The sequence below is a fragment of the Cervus elaphus genome, chromosome 19 (genome assembly GCF_910594005.1).
Source record: "Cervus elaphus chromosome 19, mCerEla1.1, whole genome shotgun sequence".
Taxonomy (NCBI): Eukaryota; Metazoa; Chordata; class Mammalia; order Artiodactyla; family Cervidae; genus Cervus; species Cervus elaphus.
The window spans coordinates 90,285,321-90,298,447 of NC_057833.1; the positions used below are offsets into that span (position 1 = coordinate 90,285,321).

The window sequence follows — 13,127 nt, forward strand, 5'->3', positions numbered from 1 at the left end:
AGGAAATAATCCAAATATTTGACAGTAGTTTCCTGGTTATTAATTATTGTGCACCAAACAATTCCCAAACTTAGAGGCTTAAAAGAGCAATATGTCTGTATTATTATGTCTTATGGTTCTGTGGGTCAGGCTATCAGACAAGGAACAACAGAGACAGCTCATCTTTGCTCTATGATCTCTGGAGCCTCAGTGGGATGATTTGAACATGTGGGGACTGGCAAGGAAACTCTCTTTTTCTCTTTTGGCTGCCCTGGGTCTTCATTGCCTCCTGGGCTTCTCTAGTCCTGTTGTGTAGGCTTAGTTGCCTCAAGGCATGTGGGATCTTAATTCAATCCCAACCAGGGATTGAACCTACATCCCCTGCATTGGAAGGTGGATTCTTAACCACTGGACCACCAGGAAGTCCCAGAAACTCTCTCTTTCTACTCTCAGCCACTTTACATGGGCTTTCATGAAGAATAGTGCCTTTAGAATAGTCAGTCTTCTTATATGGTGGTTCTGGGCTCCAAGAGAAAGGAAGCAGGAACTGCCAAACCTCTTAAAAGCTAGGCCTGAAACCAGCTTAATAAGCTCACCTCCACCATACTCTTGGTCAAAGCAGTCACAGGTCAGCCCAGTTCAAGGGGACACAGACCCCTCCATCTTTCAATGGGAGGAATGTCAAGGAATTTGCAGCAATCTTAAATCTGCCACAGTCAATAAAATAGGTAAATAAATTGTTGTGCACTCATAAAATGGAATATTGCACAGCAATAAAAAGATGAATTCCTGCTCCTGCAGTTAACCTCACAGGCATAAAGTTAAATGAAGTGGTCAGGAACAAAAGGTTACATTCTGTCATATTCCATTTATATGAGGTCTTATTTGCATGATCAATTTAGGGTGATAGAGGTTAGAATGGTGGATACCCTTGAGTGGGTACTTACTTGGATGAAATGTATGGGGGAGGCTTCAGGAGTGATAGAAATGTTCTTTATCTTGACATGAATGGTAATCAGAGAGGTATATACATATATAAAAATGCATCAAGCAGTACACTTAAGATTGGTGCTTTTTGCTATATTTTAAAATATACAAACTGGGAACTTTCCTGGGTGGTCCAGTGGTTAAGAATCCGCCTGTCAATACAGGGGACACAGATTTGTTCCCTGGTCTGGAAATTGAGATTCCACATGCCACAGAGCAACTAAGGCCATGTGCCACAACTACTGACGCCTGCATACCCAGGAGCCTGTGCTCCACAAGAGAAGCTACCACAATGAGAAGCCTGCACACCACAACTAGAGAGTAGCCCCCACTCACCACAGCTAGAGAAAGACTGTGTGCAGCCAAAAATAATAAATAAATAAATGATTTATACATGCATTTTTTAAAAATCTAAAGCAAACCAAAATGATGCAAGAAAGAGAAAACAGTTACTGGAAGTTTGTGTGAAAGGTAAGAGGGGACGGGATGCATGCATAGGCTGGCTGGTGTGGTTGTACAAGTGCATGGAGCAGAAATGCACACACATGTATGTGTGCATATATATATATGCATGTATTCTTTTTCAAATTCTTTTCCCTTATGGGTTATTACAAATATTGAGTGTAGTTCCCTTGCCATCCAGTAGGTCCTTGTTGGTTATCTGTTTTACATATTTTTGGTTGTTGTTTTAGTTGCTAAGTCGTGTCTGACTTTTTCGACCCCATGGACTATAGCTCACTTGGCTCCCCTGTCCAGGCAAGAATACTAGCTGCTGCTGCTGCTAAGTCGCTTCAGTCGTGTCCGACTCTGTGCGACCCCACAGATGGCAGCCCACCAGGCTCCTCTGTCCCTGGGATTCTCCAGGCAAGAATATTGGAGTGCAAAAAAAAAAGAAAGAATACTGGAGTGGGTTGCCATTTCCTTCTCCAATGCATGCATGCTAAGTCGCTTCAGTTGTGGGTTGCTATTTCCTTCTCCAGGGGATCTTCCGACCCAGGGGTCAAAACTGAGTCTCCTGCATTGACAGGTGGATTCTTTACCACTAAGCCAGCAGGGAAGCATATATATTTATATTTTATGTATAGTGTATATGTTAACCCCAACCTAATTTATCCATCTCCCCTCAAATACTCTTTCAAATTTTTAAATGAATTAAACATAAATAAAACTTGGATCTTACAGCTCTTTGGACTGCTGCTGGTTTCTCACTGGAAACAGGTAGCCTGTCAGACACTGATACAGGGGAAAGGCAGGAGCTGTGCAGGGTTGAAGAGAAGAAAAATTGGGAAAGAGTAGTATAGAATGGAAATGCAAGAGGGTTTTCTAGTAGCAGTAAATGCTCTATTAAAGTATTTGGTCATTTAATTTTAAGAGAGGTAGTTTGGTTCTGTGTGTCCACATTCACTGGCTGCAGGAAATGAAGTAGACTTCACCCCAGTATGGTTTTGCTAGGAAAGCACAGTGGAAGAAGGCAGGGACAAGGGAGCTGAGGGTGTATGCAAGGAAGTACAAGCCAGAGGATGAGGGTCCCTGGGTGAGGAGGAAAGTGGGGGGTGGAAAATTATTAGAATTTTGGTATGAGAGAAAAGGAGCTGAAAATAAAGCAAGTGAGAAGAGGAGGAACATTGAAATGGCACTTAAAGAGGAGGCAGAGCTATTGGTAACACAAGATGGGGCTATTGTTGTGTATTGGTCAGACTAGCTGCTGTAACAAATAGTCCTAAATCTTAGTGGCTTGGCACACAAAGTTGGCTTTTTGCTCACACCATAGTCACATGCTTCTGGAGGAGGTGGGGGTGAAAGTTGATTCCGTAAAGTCATTTGGAGTCCTGGGCTCTTTCCATAGCAGCTCAGATTCTAGGCCCACACTTTTCAGTACTGAGCACCTGAAATGTATGTTGTGCAACAAAGAAACTGAATTAAAATCAAGGGTTTTTTTTTTTTTAATCAAATATTTTTATGGGAACTTAACATTTGAATTGATTTGTGCTAAAAGTATAAATTACCATTTTTGAAAGACTTAATATGAAAAAAGAATGCAAAGTATCTCAAATAATTTTTATAGTAATCACATGTTGAAATGATAACGTTTTTGACATATTGGGTTAAATAAAATATATTATTAAAATCAGGGGCTTCTGTGGTGGTCTAGTGGTTAAGAATCCACCTGTCAATGCAGGGGACACAGGTTTGATCCCTGAGCCAGGAAGATCCCAAACACTGTGGGGCAGCTAAGACTGTGTACCACAGCTACTGATCCCACATACCTAGAGTCCGCGCTCCCCAACAAGAAAAGCCAGTGCAATGAGAAGCCCGCACACCACATTGGAGGAAGCCACGAGTCACAACAAAGACCTAGCACAGACACAAATAAATTAATTAATTTTAAAAAATTAGCTTCCCCCGTTCCTTTGTGTGTGTGTGTGTGTGTGTGTGTGTGTGTGTGTATTTTTTAAAGCAACCACAAGAAAATTTAAAATCACATGTGATCTTTCTACTGGACAGTGCTGTTCAAGGGCCTTGGACACTCTCCACATGGCTGTAGATAATAGAGCAAGCAGAGGCCAGTTTCCATATTCCTTCACGCAGAACTCAGTCATGATGCCACATCTGACTACAGATGAGTAGGGGAAATGTCATCTGCCCAGGAAGGAGAGGAAACAGATTTGGGGAGTACAGCTGACCTCTGGCATAGGTAGGGTGAAAGAACAAAATCACTGAAGAGAGGAGGCTGAGGTGCTGGCAGACAGGGATTGGCCAAGTTGTGCATATGAGTTTTTAAATTACCATGAATTAGGAAAAAGTGACAGAGAATCTTCAAGACTCCCAGGATCCACAGTTGATTCAACAAGAAGGAATATTTAGTAAATAGAGTCTGAGAATAGGATTCAGTTTGTGACCATAAACAAGTTATTTAATCACTCTTTTTTAAAAATATTTATTTTTATCTACTTATTTATTTGATAGTGCCAGGTCTTAGTTGCCATATGTGGGATCTAGTTCCCTGACCTGTGGTCGAATCTGGGCCCCCTGCACTGGGAGTGTGGAGTCTTAGCCACTGGACCAACAGGGAACTCCATATTTAACCACTCTGAGGTTTCCTTATTTTAAAATAGGGATAATAATAATATTTATCTAAATGGGGTTGTTGTATTAAATGCTAAAATACCTGTAAAGTGTTTAGCATGTAGAAATGACTATACATAAGACAATCTACTAATGTAGCACTAAAAGCATGCTGATTTTCTTCTGTTTCTGTCTTCTTCCTTTGTGTATTTGCTTTCCTCCTTGTGCACCTTCATCTGGACTTGCTCGGGACAGATTTAAAGCAATTCATTAATCCTACCCTTGTTCTGGGACATGATTCACTAGCAAAAATCACCAGTTCCATGAATGTTCATGTTGTCATTCAGAACAAAGGATTGACTTTTACCTGATGGGAAATTGATTTAGCGGTAGACTATAATTGGAGAAAGGAGCACACATTTCTTTTATAAATAAAGGTCTCATTTTCAAAAGGAAAAAGCTTTGTGTGGGAAGAGGGAGGTTCTGAGAGGAGGGTGTGGCTCTTAATCCTTTCCTGATCACAGTTGATGAAATTGCACAAAGACTTTTTTCCCATTGCCTAATAAGGCCTTGTATATAAAGGGCACAATGAGGAGACACGTTCGGCAGTCTTTCCAGTGTTCCATTTGTTTCACACCATTTCCAGAGCAGGCCCAGAGAATCAATGGCTTCCATTAACATTGTCTATAATAAATAATCTAAGCAGAACTTTCCAGGCATAAGAATTAAGTTTGTGTTGTATATATTGTTTACTTTCCAGAGGGGACATCCCACAGGTCACTCTTCAAATCTCACACCAGAAAGTAAGGAACTCTTTAGACAGTCCTCAAAGTGGTCCCCAACCTTTTTTGGCACCAGGGACCGATTTTGTGGAAGAGAATGTTTCCATGGACAGGAAGCGAGGATGGTTTCGGGATGAATCAAACACATTACAGACGGTAAAGTGTCTGCCTGCAATGCGGGAGACCTGGGTTCAATCGCTGGGTTGTAAAGGAAATGGCAACCCACTCCAGGACTCTTGCCTGGAAAATTCTGTGGATGGAGGAGCCTGGTAGGCTACAGCCCATGGGGTCGCAAAGAGTTGGACATGACTGAGTGACTTCACTTTCTTTCTTTCTCTTTATTTATATTATTATTATATCAGTGGAGGTTGGGGACCCATGAATGTGACCATGCAGGGAACAGCTACTGGTCCAGATTAAGGCTAGGAAAAGAGGTATTCTTTTCCAATAAATCACTATTCTTTGTTCCCTACAACTAGAGGAGAGCAGCAAAACCCAGCCTATCAGAAAGTTTCAACCTGTGCATAATTGAAAAAAAAAGTCTCTCATACATTACTTGTTCTAGGAGAAGAGGATTCTGACCATTTGTGATGGTTTTGTGAATTTCCATTCACCAAGTCTGGCATTCTGAGGCACTCAGTGGGTGGGTCTGCTGGGTCCGCCCTTCTACTCTAACCACTCTGTACCAGGAAGTCACAGGCAAGTCCTGATTTTACAAATCAGTACTGAATCCAAAACTTCCAGGCATTTCCAGAACCCGAAACATTTCTTATTTTTTCACACGTTTTATTTACATGGGGCTTTTCAGTACCTTCCTGTAAATTCTGATCAGAGCCCTGTAAGGATGAGGGCTCTTGTCCTTACTTGTTAGTTAAGAGACTTGAATCTTGGAGAGGTTCCATCTTTCCTAAGGTCACGTGGTGATAAGAGGGGAGCACAGGCTGAGTCAAAGTGGCCCTCTGAAGAAAAGTCCTGTCCTCTTGCACAATGCCCACAGTCTCTTGTGATTAAAAACTAAACTAAACCAAAATGAAATTAAGTACTGCTTACTCATGTAGCTAATTTTATCACTGTGACCCGTGATTCAAAGTCCATGGTACACTTTTTCTCAACGAGGTAGCAGCCACAACCAGCAGTGGCTCTTGCATACTCCAAGATATTCTCAGTGTCTGAAGTCTTTTTTTTAAATTTAAGTACAGTTGATTTACAATGTTGTGTGAGTCTCAGGTATACAGCAAAGTGATTCATATATGTATATATATACACACACACATATTTATCCTTTTCCAGATTTTTTTCCATTATAGGTTGTTATAAGATACTGAATATTGTTTCTTGTACTATACAATAGTTCCTTATTGTTTATCTATTTTATATACAGTAGTGTGTATCTGTTAATCTCAAACTCCTAATTTATCCCTCCTACCGTCCTTTCCCCTTCAGTAACCATAAGTTTGTTTTCTATGTCTGTGAGTCTATTTCTGTTTTGTAAATAAGTTCATTTGTATCATTTTTTTAGATTCCACATATAAGTGGTATCACATGATATTTGTCTTTCTCTGTCCAGGTTACTTCACTTTAGTATGATAATCTCTAGGTCCATCCATGTTGCTCAAAATGGCATAATTTCATTCTTTTTATGGTTGAGTAATATTCCATTACATATATAATTATATAAATTATAATGTATGTATGTGTGTATTATAATGTATGTATGTATAATGTATGCATATGTATATGTAATATACATTATATATATATTTATCTCCATTCATCTGTCAATGGATGTCTAGGTTCTTTCCATGTTTTGACTATTTGTGTACAGTGCTGCTGGGAACACTGGAGTACACATATCTTTTCGAGTTTTCATCTTTTCCGGATATATTCCCAGCAATGGGATTGCTGAATCATATGGTAACTATTTTTAGTTTTTGAAGGAGCTTTCGTACTTTTCTCCATAGTGGCTGCTCCAATTTACATTCCCACCAACAGTATAGGAACATTCCGTTTTCTCCATCGGTGTCTGAAATCGTAGGCACTGCAGAATCCTGCATAAAACTGTCTGCCCTCTCACAGCTGGTGCTCACAGCCTTCCCAACACACGCTTCTTACTGTCAACTACTTCCCAGATTTCAAAGCCTCATTCTAGCCCTATCTCTTTCGGTGAAACTTCTCTGGCCTCCACAGCTACAAAGGATTCCTCTCTCTTATGAATCTCAGTTGTTGATAGTTTGATAGCTAATATTTATTGCCCCATCATTTTACCTCATCAATAAATATTTGTTAATGGAATGAGTATTCCCAAATGGATGGTATATCACTGGAGGTGTGTGTGTAGTTCTTTATTTCACCAGAATAAAGTGTCTGTTTGAAGGGGGGATGTGATTGATCTGATTTTCCCTATGGTGTTCACAGTCTACATTCCAGAGATAAACCCATCACCCCTGACTCAAGCAAGTGGTGGTGGAAACAGTTCGGCCATTTTGGTATATCTGATAAGTGATAGTGATTCTTGGTTCTATCAAAGTGATTCTTTCTGAGAACATTCTTTGGGTTGTTATTTAGAAGAACAAATCAGATCCATCTTATTCACAGTGATGCACTGTGAACCTCTCCGAGGAAAATGGAGACCTATGTCTGTGTTCTGGCCCTCTATCCCATTACTCCCCTTTCTGACCTTTCTATTGACTTACTGAGTCCAGTGATTTGGGTCTCTTTGCTTCTGTTTTTCCATCTGAAGGATTCTACTAGGATCAATAATTTTATTAGGGATTGTATTAGAAACAATTTAAACATCAAAAAGAGGAATATAATCGTTGATTGAAATATATCAAATCTCAGAGAATCTAGAAGCCCGTAATGACACGGTAAATCCAGGGAATCACTCATTTGTCACATTTGAACCAACTCTTTGCTTTGGAAGTACATAACAAAGAAGAATCAAGTGTTTGTCCCATCTTTCTAGTAGCAACTTTACTGCAGAAACCAAATGACTCCATTGAGAAGGGGAAGCTCTACTTTACAGAAGAGTCACTTTATAGGTCCAACTGAACTGATTTTTCAGGCAAGGATTATCAGCTATTGTTAAAACCTCCATATATGGGACTTCCCTGGTGGTTCAACGGCTAAGATCCCAAACTCCCAGTGCAGGGGGCCCAGGTTCAATCCCTGGTCAGGAAACAAGATCCCACGTGTGGTAACTAAGACCTGGCACAGTGAAATAAATAAATAAAAATAAATATTAAAAATATTTTTTTAAAGTTTTCATTGTTTAAAAAAAATCTCTATGGATGGATGCTAGTGGTTATTCATGTGGTATCAAAGTGGTAACATTTGGGTTATTTTCTGGTCACAAGAGATAAAAACATAAGTGATAATGGAGGGATCAGATTGCTCCCACCTTAACCTCATGTTCCTCTGTCCCATTAGATGACTAATGGTGAGATAATCCACTGTATGTGTCTTTTGATGTGGTACAATACAAAATAGACAACATCAGGTATATTGTGCTCTAGTCAAAAATATTTAACTCAAATCTAACCACATGTTTTTGTTACTGTTGTTGTTTAGTCACTAGGTCATGTCCGCCTCTTTTTCGACCCTGTGGACTGTAGACCACCAGGTTCCTCTGTCCATGGGGTTCTCCAGCCAAGAATACTGGAGTGGGTTGCCATTTTCTTCTCCAGGGGATCTTTCTAATCATGGATCGAACCTGAGTCTCCTGCATTGGTAAGCGGATTCTTTACCACTGAGCCACCCAGGAAGCCCAACCAAATGCTTATATATCCAACGTATTTACTAAAATATGGGGGCTGCAGGGAGAAGCTAAACATCAATATGGGGAAAAAGCAAATTGTAAAGATAACACGTTCTTTGGGACAGCTGGCCCAGGCTCTTAAACAAATCAGTGTAATAAGAAAAAGGGACCATGGCTGATTCATGTGAATGTATGGCAAAAACCATTACAATATTGTAAAGTAATTAGCCTCCAACTAATAAAAATAAATGGAAAAAGAAAAGAAAAAGGGACTCTTTCTAGGTTAAAAGAGAGTTTAAAAACATAACACTTAATATGGAACAGGTGTCTCTGGATTGGTTCCTAGTTTGTACAAACCAGACATTTTAGGCCAAATGAAGAAATTCAAATATTTTAAATTATTTATTTATTTATTTCTATTGACTTTGCTGGCTCTTTGTCACTACGTGCAGGCTTTCTTTCTCTAGTTGCCATGAGTGGGGAGCTACACTCTAGTGTGATTCTTGGACTTCTCATTGTGGTGGCTTCTCTTTTTGCATAGCATGGTCTTTAAGCGCTCAGGCTTCAGTAGTAGCGGCACACAGGCTTAGTTACCCTGTCACATGTGGCATCTTTCCAGACCAGGGATCGAACTTGTGTCCCCTACATTGGCAGGCAGACTCTTAACGTTGCTGGACCACCAGAGGAGTTCTAAATATGTTTTAAGTATTGGGTAATATTAAGAAATCATCATTAATATTTTTAGATGTGAAATGTCATTTTGGCTATATAGGAAGATGTTCTTATTCTTTAGAAATTCATGCTGAAGCATTTAAGGCGGTATCAGGAGTTTAAAACAGCAAATATATATTTCTCACTCACACTACATCACTATTCTAGGTGGGTGGCCAATCCTTTATCGCCTTCAGTCTGATGTGCAGGCTGAAGGAGCAGCCCTATCTAGGACTTTGCTGGTCTTTTTGTCAAAGCAAAAGAAAGATGAAGGAAACACACTCTGACATGTAAAAGGTAGGCTTCACTTGCACTCATGTTTTATTGGCTAAAGTATTAGTTTCATGGCCAAGTCTAGCATCAATGGGATAAGGAATTATAATTCTCCCACAGGGTGGGGGCAGTAGAATTACTTAGAAATCAGTGACAAAAGGGAACAAAGCACCTCAGCCTGAGTCATAACAAAATAGTTTCTCAGGGACCAAACTTTAATGTTAAATCCAGATGTCAGAAAGCAAAAAAGGCTGAAAATAAATGAACTTAGCCTTCAACTCTAGAAACTAGAAATTTTAAAATAAACCAAAGACGATAGAAGGAAGGAATTAATAAAGATAAAGTAGATAGTATGAAATAGAACACCCAAAATAATAGCTTCAACCTCTAAGTTCTGATAAGATCAAAACATAGAAAGCCTTTGGCAAGTATGTTCCAGAAAAGAAAGAAAGCAAAAAGACTCAATAACATTCATTATGAATAAAAACAGGATGCGGAGGTTTTTTTTGTTTTTTAATTTTTAATGCTACATACAGCTTCATTCCAGTGACTTCAAAAATCTGGACCAGGTGGAATGACTTTCTAGAAAAATATAAATTACCAAACTTGACTAAATAAAGAGAAACCCTGAAATCACCAATAATAACATAAGAAAAAGTGAAAGGTCTGCCTTCAAAACAGAAAACAAGGCACTTCTATGGTGGTCCAGTGGCAAAGATTCCACCTTCCTAATGCAGGGGTCCAGGTACAATCCTTGATCAGGGAACTAGATCTCACATGCCACATCTAAAGATTCCACATGCTACGCTGCAATGAAGATCCAGCACAGCTAAACAAATGAATATTTTTTAAAAAGAAAAAGTAAACAAGTCCACATGGCCCATAAGGTTGAAAACTATCACGACTTCAAGGAAATAAACCCTATGTAATAGGAAACGTTCCTCCTCATATGTGTGGTGTGCTCAATCATGTCTGACTCTTTGGGACCCCATCAACTGTAACCTGCCAGGCTCCTTTGTCCTTGGAATTTCCCAGACAAGAATACTGAAATGGGGTGCCATTTCTTTCTCCAGGGGATCTTCCCAACCCAGGGATCAAACCAGGGTCTCCTGAAACTTCTGCACTGGCAGGTGGATTCTTTACCACTGAGCCAACCTGCGAAGCTCATGTTCCATGGGTTAGTGAAAGGTGAAAAGCTTTCCAATAGCAGATTTTCACTTTTCAGTAAAAGGTACTGTAGAATCAATTTCTGGTCAATGAAAGAAGGGGAAAAAGAGGTATGTGCTTTGGGGAAAGGTTTTCTGCTCCAATAAAAAGAGTCAGATTTGTGAGAAAACCCTGCTCCCCAATCCCTGCTTGGGGATGTGTCCCTGTGGAGCAGCTACAGCCACTGTGTGACTCCAAGGGAACACTCAGCTGACCCACTGAGAAGGAGATGGGAAGAATTTGGATTCTCTATGATACTGTTGAGCACTGAACCAGCTCTGAGCCTTCCTTCATGAGAAAAATATACTCTTGTCATATAAACACTTTTATTTATTTGTTTATTGGAATGGCAGCTGAGAACACCCTAACTAAAATATATGAGCTCTATCAAACTTTTACACAGCTCCAACATCCCAGATAATATCAGTGGTTTCAGAACCCAGAAATAGTTCAAGAGGTTTGAAACTAATTTTGCATAGTCTTGTATAATCTTGTAAGAAACAACCAAATACTTTCATATACCATTTCTGGAGGGAAATTTGTCTTTTAATCCTATACAGCAGTTGGTCTATTGAACTGTTTCAATGATGAAACAGACACAGAAATCCTTTTCTTTTTTATTGTTGTTGAGGTAGAGTTGATTTATAATGTGTTAATTTCTGCTATACAACAAAGTGATTCAGTTATATATATAAATGTATACATTCTTTTTCATATTCTTTTACATTATGGTTTATCACAAGATACTGAATATAGTTCGTTGTGCTATACAGCAGGATGTTGTTTGCCTGAATTGTGGTGTTGGAGAAGACTCTTGAGAGTCCCGTGGACTGCAAGGAGATCCAACCAGTCCATCCTAAAGGAGATCAGTCCTGGTTGTTTATTGGTAGGACTGATGTTGAAACTGAGACTCCAATACTTTGGCTACCTGATGACTCATTTGAAAAGACCCTGATGCTGGGAAAGATTGAGGGCAGGAGGAGAAGGGGACAACAGAGGATGAGATGGTTGGATGGCATCACCAACTCAATGGATGTGGATTTGGGTGAACCCCGGGAGTTGGTGATGGACAGGGAGGCCTGGCGTGCTGCAGTTCATGGGGTCGCAAAGAGTTGGACATGACTGAGCGACTGAACTGAACTGAACCCCAAATTCCTAGGCCATCCCTCTCCCGTCCCCCACACCCCCACCACTTGGCAACCGCAAGTCTGTTCTCTGTATCTGTGAGTCTACAGAAACCACTGTCTTTTTTTTTTTTTTTTTTGCCATATGGTAATGCAGTATTTATTCTGTCCATTAGTAACTACTATTTGATAACATTTATAATATTAATAAAACTTAATATAAAAGAAGTTCAACCTACTTTTTTTTTTTTAAACATTTCAATACTGGATATTAGTCAGAAAGATAGTCTAAATTAGTATGGTCGAAACCTTTATGTCAAAAATTTATAACAAATGTTTGGTATTAGTCCACATAGAATTAAGTTTTTGGTGTAAAGTTATTTGGCTTCAAGAAAGAACATTTGGTTTACTTCACTAAAAGGAATATCTCTCAGTGCTGGGATGGCCTCTTCTTGGTCTTTCTTGCGCTGTTGATTTTTGGCATAGTTATCTGTGATATTATGAATGGAGTCGAGTGGAGAGGTACTCATCATGTTTATTCCAAATAACAGGACGTAACTGATGACTACGGTAATGAGGAGATACACAGGCAGAGCAATGGCCCAATACTTTTGAGGTCAATAAGTTAAGCCTAAGGAGTTTAGCCAAGATTCAGGAATAAAAGCCCACACAAGATACAGTATGAAACCAAATTGGGAGCTTAAGAAAAGAACAAAGCCATAAATCGCTCTTTCTGGCAATGGCGACGGTGAATTTTCCACCATTTTCCCCCTGGCTTTACATATTCTTGGGTCCTCCAAGCGCCGACTACCCCTGCAGCACGTTCGGCCACCTCAGGGCGGAGGCCTCGGCGCACGCGGACCAGGGGATCCGCAGGAGGGGGAGAGAGTGAAACCACTGTCTTTCAAACAAATTCTTATCTGCAAAACTGAATCACATTTCATTTTTTCCTGCCAAGATACCTTAGAGAAAACACAGAGTATACTGAATCTTTTTCCCTCCTCTTTTACCTAGTGAGGTGATTATGGAAATTGTTATGACTATGATTCTTAATTCTTAAGCCTTTGATCTCTTGTAAAGACTAAAATGGGATTTATGACCAGATGGCTGTTATTGAAATGGAGCAGGATCCTTGCCCCACCCTACCCCCATGTCCCCAGCCTGCCTTTTGTCTGTGGGAAAATGTTAGCCAATGAATAAGTTTAGGAAGTGAGAAAATACAAAAACAAAAGAAAACAGTCA

General features: G+C 39.8%; 1 pseudogene; it reads right to left on the reverse strand.

Moving 5' to 3' along the window:
* Nucleotides 1-12,196: 12,196 nt before the first annotated feature.
* On the reverse strand, nt 12,197-12,752 carry LOC122675254 (annotated as a pseudogene).
* Nucleotides 12,753-13,127: the final 375 nt, after the last annotated feature.